This window comes from Rhinopithecus bieti, unplaced genomic scaffold (assembly GCF_001698545.2).
Source record: "Rhinopithecus bieti isolate Rb0 unplaced genomic scaffold, ASM169854v2 scaffold_8601, whole genome shotgun sequence".
Lineage (NCBI taxonomy): Eukaryota > Metazoa > Chordata > Mammalia > Primates > Cercopithecidae > Rhinopithecus > Rhinopithecus bieti.
Genome location: NW_016806193.1, coordinates 1,380,204 through 1,407,276, shown reverse-complemented (window position 1 = coordinate 1,407,276; position 27,073 = coordinate 1,380,204). Strand labels below are relative to the sequence as shown.

The following is a 27,073-nucleotide window of genomic DNA, read 5'->3' as shown; positions in this document are numbered from 1 at the left end:
AAGAAACGAGAATTTTATTCTTATGTTGGAAGGTAGGGGTATGAGGGTGCTATAGGTTGGGTCAGGGTTATCTGAGAAGATCACTGAAGTTTTTTCCAACTGCAGGGCTATGTTTTTAATAGCATCATCAAGATTCCTTGGACGGCGTTTTGTAAAGATATCTATAGCAGTGAGGTTTTCCAAGGAAGAGAGGTGTACGTAGGAGGCCTTTTGTTGTTGTTGTTGTTGTTTGGGTTTTTTTATGTGTGAGATAGAGTCTTGCTTTGTCACCCAGGCTGGAGTGCAGTGGGATGATCTCAGCTCACTGCAACCTCTGCCTCCCAGGTTCAAGCAATTCTCCTGCTTCAGCCTCTTGAGTAGCTGGGACTACAGGCATGCACCACCACACCTGACTAATTTTTGTATTTTTTGCGGAGATGGGGTTTTGCCATGTTGGCCAGACTGGTCTTGAACTCCTGGCCTCAAGTGATCCACCTGCCTTGGCCTCCCGAAGTGCTGGGATTACAAGTTGAGCCACCACGCCCAGTGAGTTTTAAATGTTATTCAGGAGAGCTCAAACCGATAGGAAAAGTCTCAGTGAATTATCATTTAATGAGAACCCCATATTTGCAGAAATAACTAGGTTATGGGCAAATTGAGAGCACACATGGTTATTCAGATACCTGGTCCTTTCAGTCCTGCCTTCTTTCAAACCTAAAAGCTCTGAGACTAAATGTAGATTTCAAACCCTGGATCTTCAGCTGAACAATGCTTAGCTGCCCATTCTATTGGATTTAAAACTTTCTCAGGAATCATCCATTGGTGGCAAAAGAGGAATCCTCCCCCATGCCTCTCTGGATTTGAATGGTTGGCCCAGACAGGAATACTTACATTGCCTAGTCAGAAGCCCCAGAACTGCTCAGTGCAATCTCCTAAAAGTCTGTGCAACACATGTCACCTCTTCAAGGTTATCATTTTCCTTTAAGATCTTCTGTTGTTATGAGGATGGACACTGATTTCAAACAGAAGCGGCAATCTACATGTAGAATATATGTTTCAGAGTACTCTGAATGCTCTGTCTAAAAGTGGAAAGATGAGACTGAGAGGTGAGGGCCACTAGCATTGAGATAGACATGACTACAAAAAAGATTTTGAATCCAGTATTTCCTAGTTTTTCCAGCCTGAGAAACCCCATAATTCTCACAGAGATAGCTTTCCCATCCTTCCTCATCTAACCCGTCTAACCTTTTTTGTTGTAGAACACTTCCAAACACTAGAATTTTTGGCAGGACATTTTAAGGGATTGGAGTTGAGCTTTCTTTTTTCTCTTTTTCTTTTTTTTTTTTTTTTTTTTTGAGTCAGAGTCCTGCGCTCTGTCGGCCCAGGCTAGGTGGGGGCAGTGGGGCCGGATCTCAGCTCACTGCAGCTCCGCCTCCCGGGTTTAACGCGCATTCTCGCCTGCCTCAGCTCCCGAGTAGCGGGACTACAGGCGCCCGCCACCTCGCTCGGGCTAGTTTTTTGTATTTTTTTAGTAGAGACGGGCTTTCACCGTGTTAGCCAGGATAGTCCTCGATCTCCTGACCGCTCGTGATCCCCCGTCTCGCCCTCCCAAAGTGCTGGATTACAGGCTTGAGCGCCCCTGCGCCCGGGCCTATTTTTTCTTTTAAATCAAGTTTTGGAAAATTGAAAAAAAAATTCTAGCATTATCCAGTGAACACACATTTTTTCTCTTAGAAAAATTGGCTTGAAATTGTCTGTACTTCTTGCCTCTTATTAGTAATAATTTACCCTATTGACAAGTAGCTAAATAACTTAATTCCACATTCTTTAGATTGCTAGCAATGTTATAGTACGCATCTGTGATTGAAAAAATAATTTACACACGGATCAAAACTTGGCAGCCTGATTTTGAAAAATTCAGAATATATTCGTGTGTGCTATGACATACTGGTTGAGAACCATTGGTCTACCCATAACTGCAGTAGAATCATACCTGTGTATTACATATGTAATGATACTGTTCTTTTTTGAGCCATGAGCCGCTTGACACAACTACTGTGCTATATTTCTACTATATCTTGGTGACCAAATGAAGCGTAGATCATGCTAAGTTGTGTTTTGTGGCATTTATGAATATATCCATTCCCATTTTTTCTTCCTTTCTGTCTCTCTTTCTCATTCTCCCTCTCTCTATCACACACACCCACACACACCCACACACACACACACACACACACACCAGTCATTCACTTTTTCTTCTCTAGGTTTATCACAGTTTCCCCTTTTATCATCATCATCACCTAGTGGCCAACATTAGAATGTTTAGCATATGTCCACTAAATCCAGGGTAATTGAACATCAGCCCTGGCCAGGGAGAGCTCCTTCCTAAATATGACTTGGTAATTGTCTCCGACATTTTCATCTGAGAGACTAATTATTGCATCAGTTACTACATAATTCCCTCCGCCAGTTAGCTCATCTTATATCCTCCCTGAAAATGACAAGACATAAATAAGTATACAAATTGGAGCATGTTAAGATGGTGTTTTTGCATTTGAACTGAGATTCCAGGATGTCCATCCTTGGTTACCAGTGGCAGCACAAACATTTTCACTATGCAAAATTAAACATATAAGGTGTTCCAGGACTGTGATTGATTTTGGCAGAATATCAAGGCTAAAATACTGTAATTTCCCAAATGCTATAAGGGTAGCTCTGAGCCACTGCTTTGATTCCATGCAAGTTAACATTTCTGTTCATCCTGTTAGTTTTTATATTGTCTTTAATTCGTCATGGCATCAAATGGGTGATGGGTCTTCCCTAAAAGATGCAACTTTTCCCATTCCATAATTTGGCCACCACAAATTGGAATACTAACAATTATGACATGAAAGAGCATGGGTAGTATAGAAATAACATACTAGGAGGCTCAAAGATACCATTTTATTGCGGTAAAATGAGACAGGGCATTGAGAACAGTGATCAAATATGTATATTTCGTGGAGAAGTAGACTGGGTCCTAACCAAAATTAGTCTTCTTGTGTCTGAGCCTCAGTTTACTCATCTCTGAGATGAAGTGATTAAATCTGACACCTTCTAACATCTGTTTTTCTTAATAATCATAACTGACATTATTATAGCACTATTACTGTGTGTCAGGCACTCTGCTAAGGGCTTCATCTGCATAATCTCCTTTAATCCTCAGAATACTATTATCTGTCCCCGTTTTACACTGAAAGACTCAAAGAGGTTGAATAATTCACACAGCTAGTAAGTGACAGTGCTGAGATTTCAACCCAGGTATGATTGATACCAGAATCTGTGTTCTCATCCTCTACCTTATATGAACCCCAAAGTAGCATGTGACAAGATAGGATTTCTAAAATGATTCTAGACAACTGATTCCCAAGGGGGGCAATTTTGTCCGTCGAGATTATTTGGCAATTTCTGGAGACATATTTGGTTTTCACGACTCGGGAGAGGGTGACTAGTAGCATCTCATGTATGTAGGTCATGGGTACTGCTGAACACAATACAATACATGGCACAGCCTCCAACATCAAAGAAATTGGCGTGAATTGTCCATAATGTCAAGGTTGAGAAATGCTGCTCTAGGCCCAGTAAAAAAATGGGTACATCATTGAAACTTTCTGTTTTCTACTGTCCACAATTTTTTAAAAAGCTGCCTTCAAGGGATGACATTCCTGTTTTTAGAGTTTTTGCACACGTGCACATCATATTCCCATTCTCAGTACATGGTTGTATTTAAAAGCCACAGGTTTTGGTATTAGACAGACCTAAGTCCGAATCCCTGCTCTCTCACTTTCTGTTTTTCTTCGGGGCCATCACTTAAACTCTTAAGCCTCCTAATTTCTCATCTCTCAAATAGAAATTATTATTCCCTATCTTGGGATGACTAGGATATAGTAAGTGCTCAATGAATAGTTATCTTCTTTCAGTAGTGCCTCTCTTTCCTTTTGTAAGTATCTCAGTCAGACTGTGCTCCTCTTACAGATGACCAGGTATGCTCTTGGCCTCATCATTAATGCTGGCAGGGTGCACAGATTGTCATTCATAGACTGATGCTCAGTGTCTTTGAACACAGGAGCTGGAGTGGGTGAAGTGTACCCAAAGGGAAGCGCTGTAAAGCAATGATGGTCCAATGTGAGTGTAGGGGGAGGAAGCAAAAGTAGAAGCAAAAGAATCTGGGAATCTTGGCCCCTGGCCAAGGCATCCACTGAAGTGGACTCTCAGGGTTGGCTAGTTTTATTGTAGAATAAATTGTTGCTCTGTAATGTAAATGGAAAATTAACTTATGTAACCAATCAAACAATCTTTGTGATTCTTTGTGGAGCATACCACCCAGATAAGCTGAAGATTTATGTATTTTCTTTTAAAATACCTTTTCTAGGGTAGACAGGGTGGGAAAGAGGGTATAAGTTGAAGAAAGAGGGTTGGGGCCGGGCGCGGTGGCTCAAGCCTGTAATCCCAGCACTTTGGGAGGCCAAGACGGGTGGATCACGAGGTCAGGAGATCGAGACCATCCTGGTCTACACTGTGAAACCCCGTCTCTACTAAAAAATACAAAAAACTAGCCGAGCGAGGTGGCGGGCGCCTGTAGTCCCAGCTACTCGGGAGGCTGAGGCAGGAGAATGGCGTGAACCCGGGAGGCGGAACTTGCAGTGAGCTGAGATCGCGCCACTGCACTCCAGCCTGGGCGACAGAGCGAGACTCCGTCTCAAAAAAAAAAAAAAAAAGAAAGAAAGAGGGTTGGGAACTGATTAGGTGGAGGAATTTCCTTCATGGAAAGACTCCTAAGGAAAATGTACAGTTGGATATGCTGCACTTAGTTAATGAAACATAGGTTAAAGTGCGAGGTTCTAGCTAGACTGCTAAGAAGGTGACATTAAATATGCCCTTTTCCTTCTTTGAGAAAAAGATCATTATTATTATATGCACATTATTTATTTATTTGGGTTAGTGTGAGGACAGAAGAAGAGGAAAGAAAAACTGGATGAAGGTGGAAGGTTCCAAATAAGACCTCTGATCCCTTAAGCTGCTTGCAGAAAAGAGAAAAGATAATTAGACACCTGGCATCCCAAGCTTCCCAAAGAACCCTACAGCTAATCTGAGCAAAATAATATACATGGAGGGATTTCTCTCCACGATCTCTCATTTGCAGGGTATGAGGTGGAGAATGTGAGGACTGATGTGGTAGACTATTATCCATTTCAATTTCAGGACATGTTTAGCTACCTGGTGTAGGGAAACAAAATAAAACGTTTTCCCTTGCTTTGGCCAGTGCTGAAGGCGTGATTGGGGCTGCCGACAATCAGGCCCTTTTGTGTTGCTTTCCCAGACAGTACTGCTGACGTGCTGTCACAGCAATCCTGTGAAGGAAGCAGAAGAGGGATGATTTCTGCAGCTGGACACAGGAAGAAACAGCCTCTGAGACGGTCATGGTCTTGCTCAAGTTGCAAAGTCAAGGACAGATCAAGAGCTGTGGCCCTCATCCCTGAATTCTAAACCGGGCTTCATACCATGGTGGTATTAGAGCACTTTAGAGACAATTGAGATGAGGGGGTGGGGATCCATATAATATAAAATACTGAAAAGCTGGTAGGTCTTAAAATATACATGCATGCACACATAAGTACATAAGCATGTTACATACATATATACACGTATGTGTATGCACACATGCATTTATGTCAATATAAGTAGATGAATAAGCAAAACGAGCAGGATAATAAATGTGAGCTGACTCTCTGCCCAGGTGTTTCAGAGAGAAGGACAGGGGACTGTGGAAAAGCGTAGAATGTGTCCCCACTAAAAGGGCTGTGTCAGTCAGCTCCAGCTGGTGGCTGCCTCCTAGGAGCTTGAGCTCAGTGTATCCAGATATTGTTGTTGTTCAGAAGAGTCATTGTATAGGTAGAGAGTTGGGAAACTACAACTTGTAGGTGCCTGTTTTGATAAAGTTTTATTGGAATATAGCCATGCCCATTTGTTTGTGTACTGTCTGTGACAGCTTTCACACTATGACAACAGAGTTGAGTAGTTGTGACAGTGACTGAATGGCCTTCAGAACCTAACATATATGCCACGTGGTCCTTTACAAAGTTTCTCGACCTCTGGTGTAGACCCAATAGTATGCATATGTGGGCCAAATTCCAGCTCCAGGCCACCAACTGGCCATCCTGGACCCTCAGAGGCTCCTCTAGCCTCTGCCGTTGCTCACTCCTTCCTCCTCTTGGCCCTAAAAAGCAGTTGTTGGGGATTATTTAGACCATTGGTTCTCCAAATGAAACCTGTGTGCCTAATCCCCTGGGGAGCTTGTGGAAATTCAAATGACCAGACTCCATGCTCAGAGTTACAGATTCTGTAGGTCTGGGTAGGGCCTGAGAATCTGCACTTTAAACAAGTTCCCTGGTGATACTGAGGCTGCTGGTCCAGGACCACTGGCTCAGACACTCCATGCTGTGGAGGAGATCTCAAAGCACCTGGCCTACCAAGCAAGTGACTATGTTGTCCAGAGGAGAGGAATTAATTCTGTAGGTCCCCTGGGACTGATTCACGGAGGCATTTCATAGCCCACACAGGGACTTTAAGCAAAGAATTCTGTGGATCCCTGGAGTCCTGCAGAGTTCCTATATTTCCTCAATTTGAAGAATATCCCTTGGGCTCCATTCAGGCCCAACCCCATTTAGCCTGCAAAGAGGTGTTAGCTGTATATAAAATATTCAGTATTTCCCATCATTGGTGGTGCTATGCAGAGGGGCTGTAGCTCGTTTAATCCTTCATTCACTGACAAGCACAAGAAACTTGATTAGACCTGGGGTACCTGTTCTTCCAACTGTTTTCCTTGGCCTGGTCAATCTCTTGGTGACCTCATGGCCTCCCCATGTAACTGGCCAAACCCAGGTGTCCTTTATATCAGGTTCGACTCAAACCTAAGATGGAATGGAAAGAACAGATTCAGCAGGCTAAATGAAAATTTTATTTATTTTTTGAGACAGGCTCTTTGTCGCACAGGCAGGAGTACCATGGTGTGAACACAGCTCCCTGCAGCCTCGACCTCCCAGGCTCAAGTGATCCTCCTGTCTCAGCCCCCCAAGTAGGTGAGACTATCGGCACATGCTGGGCTAATTTTTTTTTTTTTTTTTTTGGTAGCGATTGGGTTTTGTCTTGTTGCCCAGGCTGGTCTCAAACTCCTGGGCTCAAGCAATCTACCTGCCTTGGCCTCCCAATGTACTGGGATTACAGACATGAGCCACAGCACCAAGCCCTACGTGGAAAATTTAAGAACAGTAATAAATAAAAGAAAAAGGAAATCGATTCAGAAATTAGATGGATGCTTACACTTAATTATTTTTATTTCTTCAAGCCTCAGTTTTCTGCTCTATGATAAGGAACTATATAGGTATAACCTTGAAGGGTTGCTGTGAGGGTTGAATTAGATTTGTGTATGCAGTAAATGTCACCTACAAATCTGGCTTATAAATCACCTCCCCTCCCCTGTCCCTGTGGCTGGGAGTGCCTGATAGCAATTATCTTAGTTAGATATTCCCAAAGAATTACAGGATTATGGGCTTTTGGAGTGTCTATGGATAGCACCTGGTGGCTCAGATTTGGCTCTGCCAAAGGATCCCTCCAGGAAGCATCTCCATATTCCCTGGGCAGCTATCTCCGGCCACTGGCTGATTGTAACTTTCTTTCATTCCTGGTGTTTCTTATTGCAGAATATGTCTCCCTCATCCCAGCTAGCTGAACCTCCTCTGTGTATCTTCATTTTGGCCATGCTCCTAACAGCCCTTCCTTCCACAGCTGCCCCAGCTGTGATGAGTTGAGCAGAGAGGCCGCTGCCAGCCCCCCACCCCCAGCAGGGCTCTGTGTGCTCCATTTAAGGGAAGAGGAATGTGGTGCCTGGCGGATGAGTCAGAGGCTGCTACCTCGCCGTGTGGTGTGTGGAACCGGCTGTGAGGTGCGTGCCTGGCCCCCTCAGAGGAGGGGTGCTAAATAATTCACCAAGGCAGTCTGCTCTGACATCCATCTGGGCCTGTCCCCTGGTGACCCTGAGGATGCGCCAGCGGGGCTCCTCCTTGCTGTGGCATCTTGGGGAGTTAGAAGAATAAACAGGCAGCCTGAAAACTGCCCTGGCTGTCAGGGATTCCACGGGCTAGGGTTGGGTGGACTGATTGGTGTCTGCTGATGGCCACTCAAATCAGAGGGCTTCAGATGCCTTCCCTGTACAGAGCAAGATTGATGGTGTGTTTATACTCAGACTTGATAAACATTTATTAAACACCTGCTGTATGCTTGGCAATTTTACCTGCATTACCTCATATAATTCAGAAAACCCATGTAGCAGAGATTCTTAGATGAGACTCAAAGAAGGAAGGTGGCTTGTCCCAATTCACACAGCTAATAAGAAGGGGTAGAGACAGAACTTGCCTTAGCCCACCTCCTGCCTGACACAGTACCTGTCAATCCAGAGGTCCCTGGCAACAGGGGACCTTTTCTCCCTCTTCTAGACACTAGCTGTCTTGGTGATTCAGACCCCTACATGTTAGTCCTAATACTACCAAGTTTTCTTTTTTCTTTTTTTTTTTTTTTGAGATGGAGTCTCGCTCTGTCACCAGGCTGGAGTGCAGTGGCCGGATCTCAGCTCACTGCAACCTCCACCTCCCAGGTTCAAGCAATTCTCCTACCTCAGCCTCCCGAGTAGCTGGGACTATAGGCAGGCGCCACCATGCTCAGCTAATTTTTGTAATTTTATTAGAGACGGGGTTTCACCATGTTGGCCAGGCCAGTCTAGGTCTCTTGACCTCGTGACGTGCCCACCTTGGCCTCCCAAAGTGCTAGGATTACAGGCATGAGCCACCGTGCCCAGTCAATACTACCAAATTTTCTAAAAGGAAGCACATTATGGTGTATAACTAAACTTCTTCTGTTCGTTTCAACTGTTTCAGGTTCTAATACCTGCTTCTTATAGTTTGGACTCTGCTTTGGTCTGGTCCTCCCCTGATCAAGATGCTGGCTGCGAGGCCATTTTCAAAATGATGGCCTTGTCCACTGAACTTCTTGCCCTCAGGGAAGGTGACAGTCTTCAGGCAGAATTCCCGGCAACCTCCTGGGATTGAGTTAGTCTAGGGGTGGAAGAGTGAAAGACAGACTTGGAGGAGGAGAATGATGGACAAATAAACAAGAAAGGGGCTGCTTCTCAACCTGGCAAGCCAGGAGGAGTTAGTTCTGCAGTTCTAGGAAGGTAACTTTTGCACAATACATCACACCAAATTTACCTTCATGGCACTGTCACCTTGTGATATGGACAGAAAGCAGGGAAATACTAGACAGAAAAGGGTGGGGCCCCCCGGTGAAGCCCTACCCTCAAGCTTGGATGCGTGGCCCAAAGTGAGAGCATGCATTCCTGTTTTCCTGCCCAAATGTTGCCTTTTCCAAAACTAACCTGGCTTGCCCCGCCTCCCATCCTGTACCCATAAAAACCCCAGGCTCCCCTGGCAGAGGAGCAGGACAGAGAGGCAGTGTGGCAGAGTGGCAGGAAAGGAAAAAAGAGAAGGAGCTGAATGTCCAAGAGAAGTGACTTGATTTCAGAGGGATGGCTTGGCAGCAGGACCTCGGAAAAGAGTTCGGCCGGAAATGGCCAGACTCCAGGGGAAGACTACCTTCCCACTCAATCCCCTTTCCAGCTCCCCATCCCACTGAGAGCCACTTTCATTGGCAATAGAATCCTCCACATTTGTTTTCATTTCATTTGTGCAACCTGATTCCTCCTGGACGCCAGACAAGGACCCGGGTGCAAGTGCAAGAGGCTGTCACACTGACCCTCCACTGAGCTAACACTTAAGCTATCCACAGATGCCAAAACTAAAAGAGCACACTGTAACATACGCCCTCTGGAGCTCTGGGGCTCATAGACAATCCCTAGACACTGCTGTGGGCTTGCACAGAGTTCTGCTCCTGCCAATTGCCCAGAAGTGCTTGTCCTGGCCTCTGAACCTGCTCACCTGTGTGCTCCCCATCCTGTGAGGGGTTGAGAGCTGTGGGCTGAGTAAATGAGCCAACCCCTTCATGAGTCCCGTAAAAGGGTTAAGGGAACTATCCCATGTCACTTAGATGCAGAGATCACCCCAGCATGATAAGTGGGAAGATCTATGATTACTGTTTGGCAGATAATAATAGTACCTTACACTTACTGAGCACTCCTGGTGTATTTGACACCATACAAAGTGCTTTGTGAAGATATTACAATTGTCACTGTCATTCACATTTTTCAGAGGAGGCTTCTGAAGAGCAGAGAGGTTAAATAACTTGTCCAACATCACACAGACGGCAAGAACCATAGCCAAGGATCAAACACAGACTTCTTAATTCTAATACCAGGGTGAGTTCCATTATAGCAGGACTTTCTTTCAAACCAAGATAAATTAGATGTCCTTTATTTATAGCAAGTTATTTATAGGTCTTATGGAATATTTAAGATTAGAAAGAACAGAGCTAGGATCCAGTTCAATGGTTTGAGGGATATGTAAGCTGTAGCTACATTCCTCATTCTCTTTTTTTCATCAGTCATCTGGCTGATGAAATTCACAGATGTGACAGTGTCCCTGTGCTGTAATTAGCTTGAGTTACTAATTGTTATAACCATAGATAAAGAACATCAGCTGTGCAGTTTATGGTTGGCTATGGCATACATAGGATAGGCTGTGGGTCATGGGCATTTCTTCTTTCATTTCTTTATTCAACCCATGTTTATTGAGGGCCTACTATGTGCCAGGCATTTTTCTGAGCCCTGGGGATAGAAGGCTGAATAAAACTGACATGAAGCAGCATAAACAAGTAAAACATTTTGTGATCTAAGTATGCTAAGTGTTGGGCATCAAATTCCAGTATGGCAGTGTGAGGAGCATGGTAGACTTTAATCAACAAAACAATCATTTGCTGAAATTTATTTTAAAATATAAGCAACCATTTAAAGTTTCTGGAAATTGTCCCAAGGGTATACAACAAATGGAAAAACACAAGGAAATCTAAATCTTGGTAAGAACAGTGAAAGTCTATGGCATTTTAACCAAGATACTCTCTTCTCCAGGTATCCCTGCCATGTACTGCCCCTCCCCCCTCCCAAACACACACACACAGCACAGATCAGTGTGATGGAAACTCCACTCTGGGTGTGTTCAGCCAAGCAGATGGGGCTCTTTCTCCACCTAACTCCTAGTCTAGGGCTATGCTTTCACACTGGAAGGGGCAGCCTCAAAGACTGGCAGCACCCTACCCTTGCAAAGGAACCCAGCTTTCATCAGATCAGACTGTGGAACGATTTATGCCAAAAGGAACTGTCAAAACAATAGAACAGTCAGCTAAGGATTAGTGGAGGTTAGCAGTTGGGTGTAATATCAATAGGAAAACTGGGCTCAGGCCCTCCAAGGAGGGACATCAGAAGCTGCACACTACCAGGGAAACAGACTTCATTCAACTTGTCTACTCAGCCGCTAAACAAATAAGCAAACAACAACAAAAAGCTCCAGAAGTGGGGCAGGGTGGTGGTGCACAGTCAATATCCAGAATTGCTACAATATAGTATCTACAGTGTCCATTTTTCAACAAAATATTTTGAGACATGCAAAGAAACAGAAAAGTGTGACCATATACAGGAAGAAAACAAAAGTAACTGCCTGTGAGAAGGTCCAAATGTTGGAGCTAGCAGGCAAAGACTTCAAATCAGCAATTATAAATATGTTCAAAGAACTACATGAAACTTTCTAAACAATTAAAGGAAGGCATGATGACAGTGTCTTATCAAGTGGAGAATATCAATGAAGAGAAATTGTTAGAAAAGAATTATAAAATGAAAATTTGAGTTAAAAGTATAATAACTGGAATGAAAAATTCACTAGAGGGGTTCAAGAGTAGATTTAATCTGGTAGAAGAAAAAATTGGCAAATTTGAAGGTATGTCAATAAAGATTGTGTACTCTGAAGAGCAGAGAAAAGAGAGTGAAAATATACAGCGCTCCTAAGCAATGTGGGATACCATCAAGCACACCTACATATGCTTACTGGGACAAGTAGAAGAGGAGAGAGAAAAAGCTGAAAAAATATATGAAGAAACAATGGTAGAAGACTTCCCAAATCTCATGAAAAATGTTAGTCTACACATCCAGGAAGCCAAAGTACTCCAAGTAGGTAAGCTCAAAGAGATTCACACTCAAACACTTCATAATGAAAATGTTGAAAGACAAAAAGAAAATCTTGAAAACAGCAAGAGAAAACAACTCACCACATACAAGGGAACCACAGCTGACTTTGTAGTTCTGGCAGAGACCTAGAAGAATGCTCTTAAAAAGCAGAACTGAAGTACAAGGGAAAAAAGAAAAAATAGATAAATGAACTTTATCAAAATTAAAACCTTTATGCCTCAAAGATACTATCAAGAAAAGAATATAACCCCACATGATGGGAGAAAACATTTATAAATCATATATCTAATAGGGCACATATTCCCAGAATATGCAAGGGACTTTTATAACTTACTAATTTGGAAACACATATGCCCAATTTTAAACTGAGCAAAAAATTTGAATGTACATTTCTCCAAAGAAGGTATGCAAATAGCCAACACACATATGAAAAGATGTTTAACATTATTAGCCATTAAGCAATTGCAAATCAAAACCACTATGAGGTACTACTTCATACCCACTAGGATGACTATAATAAAAAAGACAGTAACAAGTTTTGGTCAAGATATGAAGAAATGGGAAGCTTCAGCTATCTCTAGTGAGAATGTGAAATTGGGGTAGCACTTTGAAAAACTGTTTGGTGGTTCTATGAAGTGTTAAACCTAAAGTTATATGACCCAGCAACCCCACTATTGATATGTATCCAAGGAAAATAAAAACATGCACCCCCACAAAAACTTATGCATGAATGTTCATAGTAGCATTATTCATAATAATAAAGAGTGGAAACAACCCAAATAGCCATCAGTTGATGAATATGATGTATATCAGTACAATGGAATGTTACTCTGCCCTAAAAATGATGAAATTCTGATATAAGCTATGGAATGAGCCAAAAATACACTAAGTTAAAGAAGGCAGGCACAAAGGGCCGCATATTATGTGATTCCACTAATACAAAATGTCAAGAATAGGCAACTCTATAGAGACAGAAAGTAGATTAGTGTTTGCCTAGGCCTGGAGCAATGGGGTAAGTGGGGAGTGACTACTACTTACTAGAGGGTTTCTTTTTGGGTTGAAGAAAGTTTTAAAGTTAGAGTGTGGTGGTGGTTGTACAACCCTATGAATATACTTAAATGGGTGGACTGTATAGTATATTAATTATATCTCAATGTAACTCTTCTTAAAACAATCTAAGGAGAAAAATAAAGTAGGGAATGGTTTGGCCATGATAGGAAGATGCAGGAAGGATGACAATCTCAGGATGGAAAGACTTAGACCTCACCAAGGTGACATTAGACTTGAAATGGTGACAGAGCAAGCCACATGACTTTCTGCAGGAGAAATATTTCAGACAAGTGCAAAGACCAGGAGGCACACATGTGCCTGGCATGTTTGAGGGCCAGTGTTCATGTAACAGGAAGGGAGAGAGTAGCAGGAGACAGTGTCAGAGAAGCAATAGGACCTAGATCCCCAGGGACTTATTCTGAGATGAGCAGCATCACCAATGTAGTCTTGAGCAGAAGCATGGCATGCTGTAATGTTTGTTTTCAGAGAATCAAGATGACTGCAGTTTTGTGAATAGACTGAAGGGGAGCAATAATAGACCAGGTAGGAGGCAAGAGTTGATGGTGACTTGGAACTTTATCCAGGAGAGAAATGGCAGTGGCATCGACCAGTGTGATAATAGTGAAGGTGGAGGAGAGATGTTGGATCCTGTGTATATTTTGACAGTAGAGCTAACAGGATTTGCCAAGGACTGGAAAATGTTCAGTGTCAAGGACCAGATAGTAAATGTATTAGGTTTTGCAGGCTGTACATTCTCTGTTACAATGACTCAACTCTGCCATTGTAGCATGAGTGCAGCCATAGATAGCACATAATGAATGGTCATGATTGTATTCCAATAAAACTATTTGCAAAAACCTGAAGCAAACTGGATTTGACCTGTGGGATATAGTTTGCCAGCCTCCTCTGGATTAGATGTCAGGGGTGAAGGATGGATCAAAGGTATTTGTTCTCATCCACTGGAAGTGTGGAGTTGCCATTAACTGAGACAGCAAAGACTACAGAAGGAGCAGATTGTGGGGGATATGGTGTGGACTCAATTGGGAATTAAGAGATGGAGATGTGACATAAGCATGTGGTCTTGAGATCATGGAAAAGGTCTGGCCTTGAGTCATCAGCCTAAAGGTGTGTTTAAGACCCTACCCCAGACCAGAGAAGCAAACGTAGACATACAGGAGTCCCAGGACCGAGCTGCGGGTTCTCCAGCATTAAGCTCTCAAGGAGATGAGCATGAGCCAGCAAAAGAGCCTGAGAAGGAGCAGCCAGAGGGTAGGAGGGAAAGCAGGAGAATGTGGCATCCTGGAAGCAAAGCTAAGAAGTGTTCCAGTGAGTTGAACTCCATCCTTTCCTTTTCCACTCACAAGAGTATGTTGGAATGCAAATGAACAGAGAGATATTCTTACAGGAATAATCCTGAATTTCCTCTAATTTCTAGACTAAAAGAAGCATTGTCAAGCTTTTTATTCAAGAAATGTTCATTAGCTGTCAGGCCACAAAGCAGTAGGTCCTTTGAATAGAATGGTGAGCCACAAAAGGGATGGTCTCTGCTCTTAGGCCGCATAGAGTCTGGTTAGTAAGAGAGAGACGGTAATCACATAATCGTTAATATTGACCAAGGATGGATCATCATAACTAACCAAGGATGTAGAACTGTGAACCAGAATGAGAGTTCTAAGGGAAAGGACACACATCTAAGACAGCAACACTATGTACTCTTCCCTTGTACAAAGGAATTGATCTAATCTGATGGCCCAGGGAAACTTCTGTGTTTTTCTGCTTTTAGTAATACATTATTTCCCACACTTCACACCTAATGGGAACACACCTGTTTTTTTGATTGTTTGTTTGTTTTGTTTTTTTGTTTTGTTTTGTTTTAGAGGAAATTTGTGATCCTCTGAATTAAAGGAAGGAATACGGGTTTTGTCATCAGACCCAAGATCAAACTTCAGCTGTGGACCCCTGCATTATTCTTTTATCCTCTTTGGACCTCTGCGTCTTCATCTGTATGATAGGGGATAATAAATGCTACATTTTTGGTTTATGGTGAGGACTAAATCAGATGAAGTATGCAAGATGTCTGGTATGTCCAGTCCTCCTCATCCCTTTAGAAAAACAATGTGTCAAGTTTGTACATCTGTGACATTTTGTAATAATAATTTTTATTGAGCAGATGTTTGTTGCCAGTTTGCTACTTTAGGAGGCAGAAAGTTTTAGCCTTTTCTAGGATATCATTCATTTTGCCAATGTTCTCTTCCAAGAGAAATGTGTAGGAACCTGAGTGTCCGTATTTAGGGAATATTGAAAAACCAGAGCATCCCTGTGCAGTTCTTTGTTGTTATCCTTGTCCTTTACATAAAGAAAATTCAGGTTTCAATTCAACTGTTTAATGAAAATTAGTAGTTGCCAAAACCTGCCATAATAAGTGCAGTTTTCTTTGTCTAAGAAAAAACCATTTGCTAGCACATCATGTCAGTTTAACAACATTTTCATGGAAATGTGCAGTGGTATGCCTAGTGAAATCATTGATGCAATCTTTAATCTTTTTGCGGAGAGGGAGCAAAATCTTTAGCACTCTTTCATTTTGATGTGCACAGTGTAGCCTGTCCATATTTCTCATTTTAATTAATGTAATTAAAAGAGGATGAAAGGCTGTGTTAAAATGTTGTGTGTTAGATTATTGGGATCAAGAATAATTAAAATGTATGAAATGTGACAGATTCCTAAGATGATAGGGAAAAAGGAAGGCCCCTTTTCTGAATTTAAAGTGTACCAAATTATTTTTCACAAGATTTAGAAATGTCCATGGATAAGAAGCATTTATGATATGGAATCTTCACAAATGGACAAGACAGAAGGCTTGAGGGGGTGCTTGTCCTTATGTTATCATGAACAATTTTATCATTTATGTTTGCAGCTCTCCTTCCTGTTGCCTTCTTTGGAAACAAAGTGGAGAATAATATTGATTTAACACCTACTACATGCTAGGTACTCTACAAAGTACTTTATATACCTCAGTTCATCTAACCTTACCGAAGCCTTTGGTAAAGAGCTGTCTCCATTTTATAGATGGTAAAACAGAGGCTTAGAGGTGAGGTAGCTGTCATCTGCTAGGTCATGCTGCTAGGAGGTAATAGAGCCAGATTTGAATTCAGGTCTTTTTTGTTGGACTTTTTCAATGATAATACTCTGCCTGTTGCAGGAGGCAGATGATAAGTATGGATTAGAAATTGGCCAGAAACTGTTGAGGATAACTCTTATGAGCATTTCATTTTTATGAATGCAGCTCCACCTTTGTGAGTGCCTCATGCATCTTTACCTACATTATAGAAGCTTCACATGTTTCAAATATTTCTTTTCTCTATGGTTACATGGGTTGCCTATTGTTGCTTGAAAGTTAATTAAAATTTACAGTATTTTCTTTTTCTTTCTTCCGAGGTAAAACAGATGCAACTTTGATCTCTAATATTCATTTAGGACTATCATAGTTTTTTAAATGTTAAACATTTCTTTGTTTAAAGACATTATGGGTTTAATAGATTATATTTTGTTTTGTTTAATGTCTTTACATAGCACAAATTAAAATGGACAGCTATGGCGGACATTACTGGGGTCCCCCATTGTCTGTTTTCCCTGTTCTTTGTGAGCATACAGTTCCCAGCCTCCTTGCAGCTGGGTGAGGTCATGGGACTAGTTTGACCACTAGAAGTGATATCATTCATCTCCAGGCACCTAAAATCCTCTTCAGTTCGCTCTTCTGCTGTTGTTGTAACTTGGAAATTATTCACTGAGATCACAGAGGCACAAGAAGGAAGCAGAGTAGATCCCTGAGTCACTACTTAGAATGGAGTACCTGGAAAGCCTCTGGGCCTCCAACCAACTTTGCCTGAGAGAGAAATCAAACTTTCTTGTGTTAAGTCATTGACATCTGGAATCGTATGTTACTGCCTCATCACCTATGCTAAGCCAACTTACATGACAATTCTTCATCAGCCTCCTCTCCCACATTTACTTTATTAGACTTTGAAATCTAAATGTCAGGATTTCTCTTGAGTAAAATATTTAAAAGCATGCACACACACAAATGCACACATTTGAAAAAGGAAACCTTATTAGATGAGTGGTTTGAAACTTTGGTAATATCCCTTACAACAATTAGAATGTCCCAATAGAAGGGCCAGAAGGTAGTAATCTAAATGAGCTAGGATGAGTGATGTCTATCTTTTAAAGTTCTTCAAAACTGAAACACTGTTATTTCCCTGAGTGACCCATGTCAGTTCTTATCTCAATATTCAGAAGTCTTCCTTAGGTCCAAGAAAGATTTTAAATGACCTAAAGTGGAATTGAGGACCCTCTTTAGGTCATTTAAAATCCATTCCTTCTTATTTTATACCCATAGAAACAGAGGTTTAAAACTTGTTCATTGCAGCCTTCGTCATTACAGCTCTTCATCTAGGAGGCCACCACCCTTGTTGTCACTTACCCCTTCCCTTCTGTAACCTGACCAGTACAGATGTACTTGACCTTTCCCTGTAATCCTCTAACAAGATGCTGCCTAAAGCTGGCTAGAATGGAAAGATGATTTGATTTTCCAGCGTGTGTGGAGCTGCCTCTTTGTTATTACCTGCCAGTGTCATGTTTGTGCTGCTTTGCTGTCTTGGGTCCATGCAGACATCTCTTAATTCTGCATTTGTGTTCATAATTTTCCTTCCTACTCATGTTCTTCTTCCTACCTGGAACACCTTCTCCAGCAGAAGGTGGATTTGACTAAGGTCAAATTTTTGCAGCCTTTTTATACTCTGGATTTTGTGTCATGCTTAGTAAGGCCTTCCTCCACTATAAAATTGTGTTTTAATTCCAAAAAAGTAAAAGCAGTTTTGACCTTGGGCTTGACCCAGATCATACTTTTCCTGATTCCTGATCACTGCTGCCACAATTAATTTTGTCTCCCTTGTCCTTTCTCCTATATACTGTAATCAATTATGGTCATTTGTATAAATATCCTATCATTCCACCTAAACAGAAAGTTCTGAAGGTCGACAGTTGCATCCTTGTCTCCTGACAAGACTGTCCTCCACAAATCCCTAATAAACATTTGGTTGAGTTTCTCATATGTATTGCCTGTTCTTCCCTGCCTTTACTCGCAGGAAGTTTGCTGTCATGAATGTGGAATTTCACTGTTTTTTAGAAAACCAATATGAGTTTTGTTCCTATTTACCAGGTCTCTGAAATTTTTTAAGTAGTTTTTTCTCACTTTGTCTAATACCTACCAGTATAATTTCTAAAAATCGTCATTAAAATGGTCTCCAGGATGAAAATAATGACCACAGGGAATTAATGATCTATGGATTTTGTAATTTTAATATTCTACGTAGGTGTGATGCATAGATATCCAACTTCCTCATCACCAGCTGAGCTCACAGAGCATGTGCTACCAGAAGGATTTGGGCAGCGTGCTTTTGTGCCATCCCTGTCTTGAATGCAATTAGGCCTTTGAGGACTCTGCATGCCTCCTACCATAACACACACCCCATTCTACTCTAATTGCCTACTTAATTGTCTTCCCTCTCATTGCCAAGCTCTTTTAAGGCAGGATCCGTGTGTATCTTGGTCACCATGTTGTCCCCAAACCCTAGCACAGTGACCGTCAAATAGTAGGAGCTTATTTAATGAGTGAATGGATATATGAATGAATTGATGAAGCATGTATTCATCTCAAAAATATAGTTGTCTTGTCCTGGTGTATAGTTTCAGAAGAGGGGCCCCGCCTCTTGGTCATTTTTACTCCTTTCTTTCCTAGATTCATAGCAATTCAAAGCATTTGTATCGTATCATATGGAAAATGACATATCAGTGGCTCGCCCACATTAGATGGGACTTTGAGATGTGCTCTTAGGAGTAAAGATTTTGTAGTCTTCCCTTTACTGCTTTCTCCCCACCTTTTGAATTTTAACTGGTCAGTTAACTACTTTGTGCTGAAGTTAATGGTGGAAGCATGATTGCTTCTATTAATATCACCAATAGCTAACATTTGTTGAGTGTTTGCTATGTACTAGGCTCAGTGTTAGATGTTTCACATTAATTCTCATTGGATTCCCCCAATGGCCCCATGAAGGTAGGCACTATCATTATGCCCTAGGTTACAGGTAAGGACCTCAGGCCTCAAGTCATAGAGCTAGCAAGTGTCAGAGCCAGAGTCTGACCCCAGGCAATCCATTTTAGACTCCATGTTATGTTGTTAATTCTTATGAAATTGGTAGTCACATGTCACATCTGTTCCAGGTGAAGATTAATCTCTTGCTATGTTTCAGCTGTCTTTATTTCATTGTTGATCAGCTGTGAATTGCCTCTTATATGACCATGCTGATCATGAGTAGATGAGAGAATAGTGTACCCATTTTTAAGAAACTGAGGCATGGAAAATTGAAGTGACCTGTTCATGGCCACACTGGGTTAGAATGTCACTGCTTCCACTTGGCTATTGGGGACCCCAAACTGTTAGATTTGTTAATTGACTTTTTGAAGGATATTAAGGTCTAAGGAGACCATCTGCCTCCCCACACGCTCTGAGTTCTGTGTGATGGAAACTGAAGGGTGAGTGTTATTCATTTGATTGTATTTTATTTCTCTTACTGAGAAGTTATTCCAGGTCTCATGATTTTCACCATGAAAAGTCTTCTGGGAACTAGAGAGAAGCATTTTGAAAGAAGTTATTAAGCATTATTAATACAATTACATACAACAAAAGACATAATTTAACTTCCCCACATCCAACAAAGAAATTCATTTGAAGCTTCAGGAACTCCAGCTGCAAGGGCAGAGCCCATCAGAGTGGGTTCCCCAGGCGAGGGAGTGTGGGCAAGGAGCCATGCTAGCTGCTTTGTCCGTGGGGACACTTCTGTGCATGATGGAATATTCCTCTCTCCCAGCCTCCCCAACCTTTCCCTCACCCTTCACTTTCGCTCACAGTGCTTCCTTATCACAGGCACAGAGTCCAGAATATTGCCTGACTCTTGCCTCTCTCCTGGCCCGGGATACTGCACAGGCAGCATTGAAGGAATATATGATTTTAAACAAGTAAAGATGACCATGGAAATACTCAGATGCTAGGAACAGTGATGAGCCTAGTAGATAGTATGCCTAGGTGAATTTTTCTGACTTCATTCAAAATAATTCAGAAATAGCTATTGCGTATGTGATGTTGTGTTAATCTTCACCATGGTTCTATTCAATATTTTACTTTCTTTAATTGCAGTAGCCCATAAGGTCCTTGAAAGCAGAGACTGTGTTTATACCCAGTCTTTAGAGCTGTGCATGGCATACAGTATGTGCTCAGTAAATATTTATTGAATGAGTGAATGGTACAGATGAGGTTATTGAAGATCCCACAAGTTAAGTTACTTGCCTAAGATCACATTGCTAGCAGGAAGGAAAGGTAGGGTTTGAACACAGGGCTCTCCAAATGTATAGATTCCTTTCTTCCAGATTGCTAAGTTAGGCCTACTAGTGGTGCAGAAAAATGGAGATTGGAGACCCCAAAGGTTTCCAACAAAAGCTCCATCTGAGGTCTAGGAAATGCGGGTTCTGACCCATCCTTGCTGAAATCCTTGTGTGAGTTTAGAAAAGTTATTTCTCCAGTTGTCTCCATTTTCTAATCTGTAAAATGAGGAGATGGAAGCAGTGTTCTCTAAGGGCCTCAGGGTCTTCAGATGCCCCTGGGAAGGTTTATGCTTTGTCTTCTTCTGCATGCGCTTGGAATTGGGGTAAGGGGTTAGAGGGCAGCTGACTAACTCACCATCCAAGCACGTGAGGAAAGGAGTCACTTGTGCTTTATTTCAAGGTTCACAAAAGCTCAAAGGTGACGTAGTCTCAGGCCAAAAAACAAGCAACACCCCAAAATGAAAGTTGAAGAGAGAAGAGAAAGAAAAAAATTAAAAAGGAGAGCCATTTGAAGGCTTGACACAGCATTTAATTGAAAAAAAAAAAGCGCTCTGATTCCACTCCTAGGTTGGTGTAGCATATAATCTGAAACAGGCGCTCAGGTTGATAATTGTGCCCAGATCTGATCCTTGGCACATAAGAGCATAGCTTTTAAGAAGAAAAAAAACAGGCATGTGTCTTTAAAGCCTCTCTTCTTATATGTGATTTTTTCGTGCTCATTTGGAGGTTGCGTAGCTGGGCCTTTGCATCCAGCAAAGGCTTCCTTCCCCTCTCCCTGGCTTGGGGATTATTGATTTGGAAGGCAAGGCTAATTTACATGTAAATAAATCTCAGCACTGGGCAGCGGAATGGGACGTCCAGATGCCGTGACTGACTTGCTGACATCACAGCTTCATTAGCATGCGGAGGATGCAAGCACTGCAACAGCGACTTCTCAGGCACCACCAGCAGCGCCACCGACAGTTATTATTATTTTTTGACCGAGCAGCACATTTCCTGGTTCAGTGGCTTGAGCTCTGTGAGCAGCTGACTAGTCGCCCGGGTCTGGCTCAGGATCAGCTGATGACGCTGAGGCTGGAGTCTGGGACTTCTTCCTTCAGATTGTCATGAAGAAGGGGAGTTAAGAGGAAACTGGGGGTCCTCGGGAAGGCTATCTGAGCACTCAGGCTGATCCAGAGGAAGAGCAGAAGTCATACTTTTTTTTCCCTGCTTGGTGAATTCCCCAGCAGAGTCTGGATCCAGCAGTGCTGTTTTCCCCGAGGTAATGTGGAACAGCTCGGCTTGAGTCTGCTGCCAGCTTCAGGAAGGGTTCAGACTGTAAAGGGGGTTTGAGGAGAAGATGCTTTGGCTGCCTGAGGTCCTGCTTGCATTCTTAGAAGTCAGACCCAGAGAGAAAGTGAACTGGGACAATTGACAAGCTCCAAGGGTCTGGCAGAAGCTTCCTCCGAGACTGGGCATTTCATCCTCCCTGGAGGTGGGTAAGAAATTTGCTCTAATTCACAAATTAAACAGCAGCGTATTTTCTAAGGAGGATGAGAAAGCCAGATCTAGGGCCTTTGCATTGGAGGTGGGGGTGGGATATTGGGGCTTCGTTTTCTTGGCCAGGTATCATTTTTGGTGGCCCTCTGACCCCTTTTGCCTTTTCTATGCTTATTAGAAAGCTCGATTGCAAAGTGTTATGTCACAGCTCTAGGGAGTCCTGAAGAAATGCTTAAATCTTGGTGCTTAAGAAGAAGCAGCGTTTCTCTAAAAGTCTAGCTTTCTTTAAATAACAATAATAATATAGGGAAGGGGGCTAACAGACCAAATACCTGATAGTGTTCATGCACAGTAGTCTTTTCAACACATAATGTCAGAAACCATTAGGGGATCTGAGGAACAAGGACTTAGCTGAGACTTCCAGGTAAAGAAATGGCTTTCAAATTATTTAGGTTTAATTTTAGACACTGCTTTCAGATTAGAAATGGTGACAGAGCTTCAGAATATGACTGCATAGCCTGGCTGAAACACATGATTCGGTTTGCCCTCTACGCTGGGTTTCTTGAGGGAGTGATCATAGTTAGTTCTCCTCACTCTTGGCTTCTTGAAAACCAATCATAGCATTACTAATTTGCCATGGAGGTCTTGTGATGAAATACAGATTTTTAATCCCATGGTTTTTTGTTATGTGGTCTTGGACTGTGCTGTGGTCCAGTGGGACTTTTATGAATCATAAATAATCTAGGCTGGGCCAAATCGCACCGAGGTTAGCGATCCGTACCAGATGTGATGCCATCCGCTGGTCCAAATGTGGCTCTTGTCTAACTTAGGCACATAGATTATTTCCCCAGTGAGAGAGTTCTGCTTCTCATATCAATGCATGTATGAGCACAGTCAGGGGAGGGCTCCAGTGTGCCATGAATATGTAGACATAGACTGCCGTGTACTGAATCTGCAGCTGGTAAGGCTGTGATTTGCTTCGCCTGCACATCTCTTCCCAAAGAGTGTTTTAAACCATCTCAGTGAGACTTAAACTAAATGAAGCTGGCTTGCCTCTTTGCTAGAGGCCACATGGGCTGACATGGGCTGCTGTAATCCTGCTCCTCAGAAGGCTTACTGCCTGCTGATGGCTTTCACAGATGGGTCAGGATGAGTGTCCCCCAGGGCTCCAGAGTAAGTCACAACTTTGACATAATTACCGTATTTTGGAAATTTGGATTTTAATGCCTCCTGGAGTGCTTATAAAGGTTTTGCCTTTCCATCAAATGCTCCTTCCCCTTGGGAATTCTGTTTTTAATGTGAAAATTAAAACATACTGGCTCCATCAGGCATCTCAGTCTATAAAGATTCACGGGGCAGCCAGAAATAGTAAAATAGCATTGTTTGAAATGGCGTGTTTATAAAGATTTACCCATGCATTATGAGGGAAAAAATAGAAATAGAGGAAGAAAGATGCATTTATGGAAGCTTAAAGAATGAGAAGGGAACTTAGAGGTTAAACAGCATGAGATGATATTTATCCAGGGCTCAGACTTTGGAGTTGGAAAGAGCTGAAGATACTTAGAGCTACCCATTCCTTCCAGTAAAGTGGAGAGAGCAATGGAATCTATAGGTAGGGTGATAGGTAGAAGGATTTACCGAGATGACCTTTGAAAAGCACAGTGGCAGCCACGTAGTAAATACTCAGTAAATATTAGCTGCTATTGTTGTTTTGTTTTTGTTGTTCCCATTTTGTCATTATCATTATAAGTATTGTTGCTAAAAAAACATGATAGTATTGAAAAGGCAACATGTTCACATCCGTTTGCCTGCAGAGAGGTTTTGCTAGCAGAAAAGATGCCATCTCTGGTACTGTTACAGCCAAATGATTCCCACTCAGAGAAACTTTCCACCCTATTGATTGAGTTGACAGAATAAAGTATATTATCCAGAACTACTGTATTTTGCAGAACTGAAAGTGACCAGCTGGTATAATGAAAATCGTTTAGAACTAGCTGGGGCTTAGGCAGCCTTAAAGAAGGCATTCTGTTTTGGCAGCTGACAAGTTACATGTAGAAAGCTGCGGGGTCCCAGTTGGAATCAATGCATTTCTAGATTTCTCTTCTGCTTCAACTATGCATATGAGAGACAGTCCTTTTCTTGCTTCATTCTTTTCAGTGCAGACATTGAGCATTTTCTTCTCCATCCAGGGAGGCCACTGGATACGTGCTTAACCTGCTGGTTGGCTCCTCAGAAGTTCCAAGGCTGAATTTTTGCCACCATCTGGGTGCCTTCAGCTTGTGGGTTGGCTGCTAAGGGAAAGGAATAGGCCTCCCCTGCCTGCCTGCCCACCCGTGGCCCAGTCTGTCTGCTCTTGTTTTGTGTCACTGCCATGGTACAATTTTGCCAGGCTTGTGGTCTGCCTCCTTCATGCCAGTGAGCCTATTTCTATCACACAATTGGACTGCCGTTTCTCTCCCTTTCCTCCCAAGATCTTTCTTTTTAATTTAGGGGAATTCGAACTCTGACACAGGGATCTGAAAGACAAAGGTGGATTAGAAGAGTCAGAGGAGTCTGCCATAACATTCTTTCTCAAGAAACTCAGAACTGGGAGTTGGTCATTCCTGGTTGCTACTGATCTTTAGTAGAGTTGTGTTTTGCACAGAGAATAATATTTATACCTTGACCATAGCCCACCTCCCTTACCTCCTGATGGGATGTGTGATCTCAGGAGAGTTGCCTGACCTCTCTGAACTTTGGCTTCCTCATATGAATGTTGGAAATAAAGTCCCCTGAATGCATGGGATTGCTGTGAAGATACCGGCTATAATGCCCTTGCCCAATTCCTGGTACTGACCGGATGTCGAGCATATTTCCCAGTTAATCCCAATCTATGAACAACAGGGGGCAGTACTTTTAATATTTATTTAACAGAGAAACTGAAGGCCAATAGAATTAAATTAGAAATCAGTAACAACAAGGTATTTGGGAAATCCAAATAAAATGACATAGCAGATGACAAACCTTGGTACCCCGTCTAGTGCTTCTTTTAATAAACATCAATTCCAAACGCTCTGAGTTTGAGTAGGGCTCAATGATCCAACTGCACTGCCTGCCTCAAATTAGCAGAAACCTCTTTATTTAGTAGGCCCGAAGCTGTGGTCATTTCTTCTCTGCTGTCTGTAAAAACACACAAGAGTCAAAAGGCTATGTCCCTCAGATAGGAATTCTGGGTGGCATTGGGATAAAGACTTTCTTTTGTGCTTAGAGACCCACTGAAACCTTTCTCTGTTCATTCCCTCCATGATTGTGGTGCTTATAAACAGGGAACTGCTGGTGACCATGCGCTATTTGCAAACTAAGAAGCTTGAGGATGAGGTATTGACCAAATCTGTTTTCTTTGTTGATGCTTTTGATTGACATTTGCTCCTTTGCTCTGTCTTAACCTGTAAACATTTAAAATGAAATGTTCTGGTTTTTATGCGTGTGTGTGTATGTATGTATGTTTGAATCAAGCAGGGGTGAAGATCTCTTTTGGGAATTGAGTCAGTTGAGTTTGGAGACTTGGTTTTCTTTTTTCTTTGGGCTATTGTCTGAGCAGTTTATTATTTGGCGTCTGAAAACCATAAGCTTGCTTGTTGTGTTATTTCCCTGGGGATAAGGCAGAGGAGAAAAAAGCAAGGCTGGAGAGAGGGGAGAGAGTGTGTGAGTTTGGATGGAGCTTTAAGAGGAGGGGAGGGAAAGGAAGACAGAATGGAGAAGCAGCTGGGAGAATATCAGAGCAATTGCCAATCCACCATGAAAGTGCAAAGCTGAAGATTCCCTTTGGGTGAAGTTGCAACTCAGAAGGCAACTCTGTTCTCCTTTAGCTAAAAACTCCTCTCCCCATCTGTCCTGCAAAACTCACAGCGAAGCCATTTTAAATCCGAAAACCCTCCTTATGACTAAGCACAGCACATGTTTTCCACTAGAGCACCATGGACCATTTCTAAAAGTACATTAATTAAAAGGAGCATATTTTCAAGTACAATATGAGCCTGCCTTTCCCTGGTGGGTGTAGGGGGTAAATTTCAGTGCATGTTTGGCCATGAAGTCTGTAAAGATCAAATTGACTAAACCAAGCACTCAGATATGAGTGTTGACTTGGAAGATGAAACCTAACACTCCAGAGGGCACAGAATCCAGAGACGTCGCTGGTTGGAACTGGAGGCATGAAGAAAATCAGGGCTGGCCTCATTTGACAAAGCATTGCCAGAGTCATGCTCACTCAGAACAGCAGAGTGAACCCACAGGAGGAAGCAATAGTTGGTGGGGAGGGGTGGTCTCTGATAGCTCCCTTCTTCCTGGTGCTAGTGTTTGAGCTGCTGTATGTGTTTGAGCTGCTGTATGTGTTTGAGCTGCTGTATGTAAGTGTTTGGAGCACTGAAGGCAGCACAGGAGCCCTTTCTTTATCTCTTCGGACATGGAGAAAGATCCACTTCTGGATGGTACATTTTCCAACCCAGCACCCAGCCTGCCTCAGGTGATGGGAGACTGAATTGAGTTGCCTCCATTCCTCTCACACTGGGACTGCTGTTGGCTTCAAGTCACCCTCCTCTCTTTGACTCCTTAAAATCAAACCTTGTAAATATTTTCCAACCCCATCCAGGGTTAAGGGTAGCCAGGGCAGAAATTCTTAGCATTTCATTTCAACGAGGCAAGATGCCAATTTTTCCAGCTCTTTTCTTGGCATCCATTCATCAGTTATGAGTCCTTAGAGATGCCTGCTCATGAAAGTTCCAAGACTTAACTGAGAAACAGCCATATTTTCTATGGTCACAAAATCTGGTAAGGTTTTAAGGTAACTGTTAATATAGGAGGCAATGTATGTTTTGGGTGTCTATGTGTCTGTTATAGTCTGTGGTTAATGTTGATGTGGATGTATGATAA

General features: G+C 42.4%; 1 protein-coding gene across 5 annotated transcripts in view; it reads left to right on the top strand.

Moving 5' to 3' along the window:
* PRICKLE2 (prickle planar cell polarity protein 2) overlaps window positions 1-27,073 on the top strand; it is a 360,971-nt gene that overhangs the window by 200,595 nt on the left and 133,303 nt on the right. Inside the window, exon 1 of one of the 5 annotated variants that reach the window (XM_017875020.1) lies at window positions 21,634-22,160. The exons of the other annotated variants lie outside the window; for them this stretch is intronic. The gene's annotated coding sequence lies outside the window, so the exon portion shown is untranslated. Of the gene's footprint in view, window positions 1-21,633; window positions 22,161-27,073 lie in introns of those variants that run through there. 5 annotated transcript variants of the gene reach the window in all.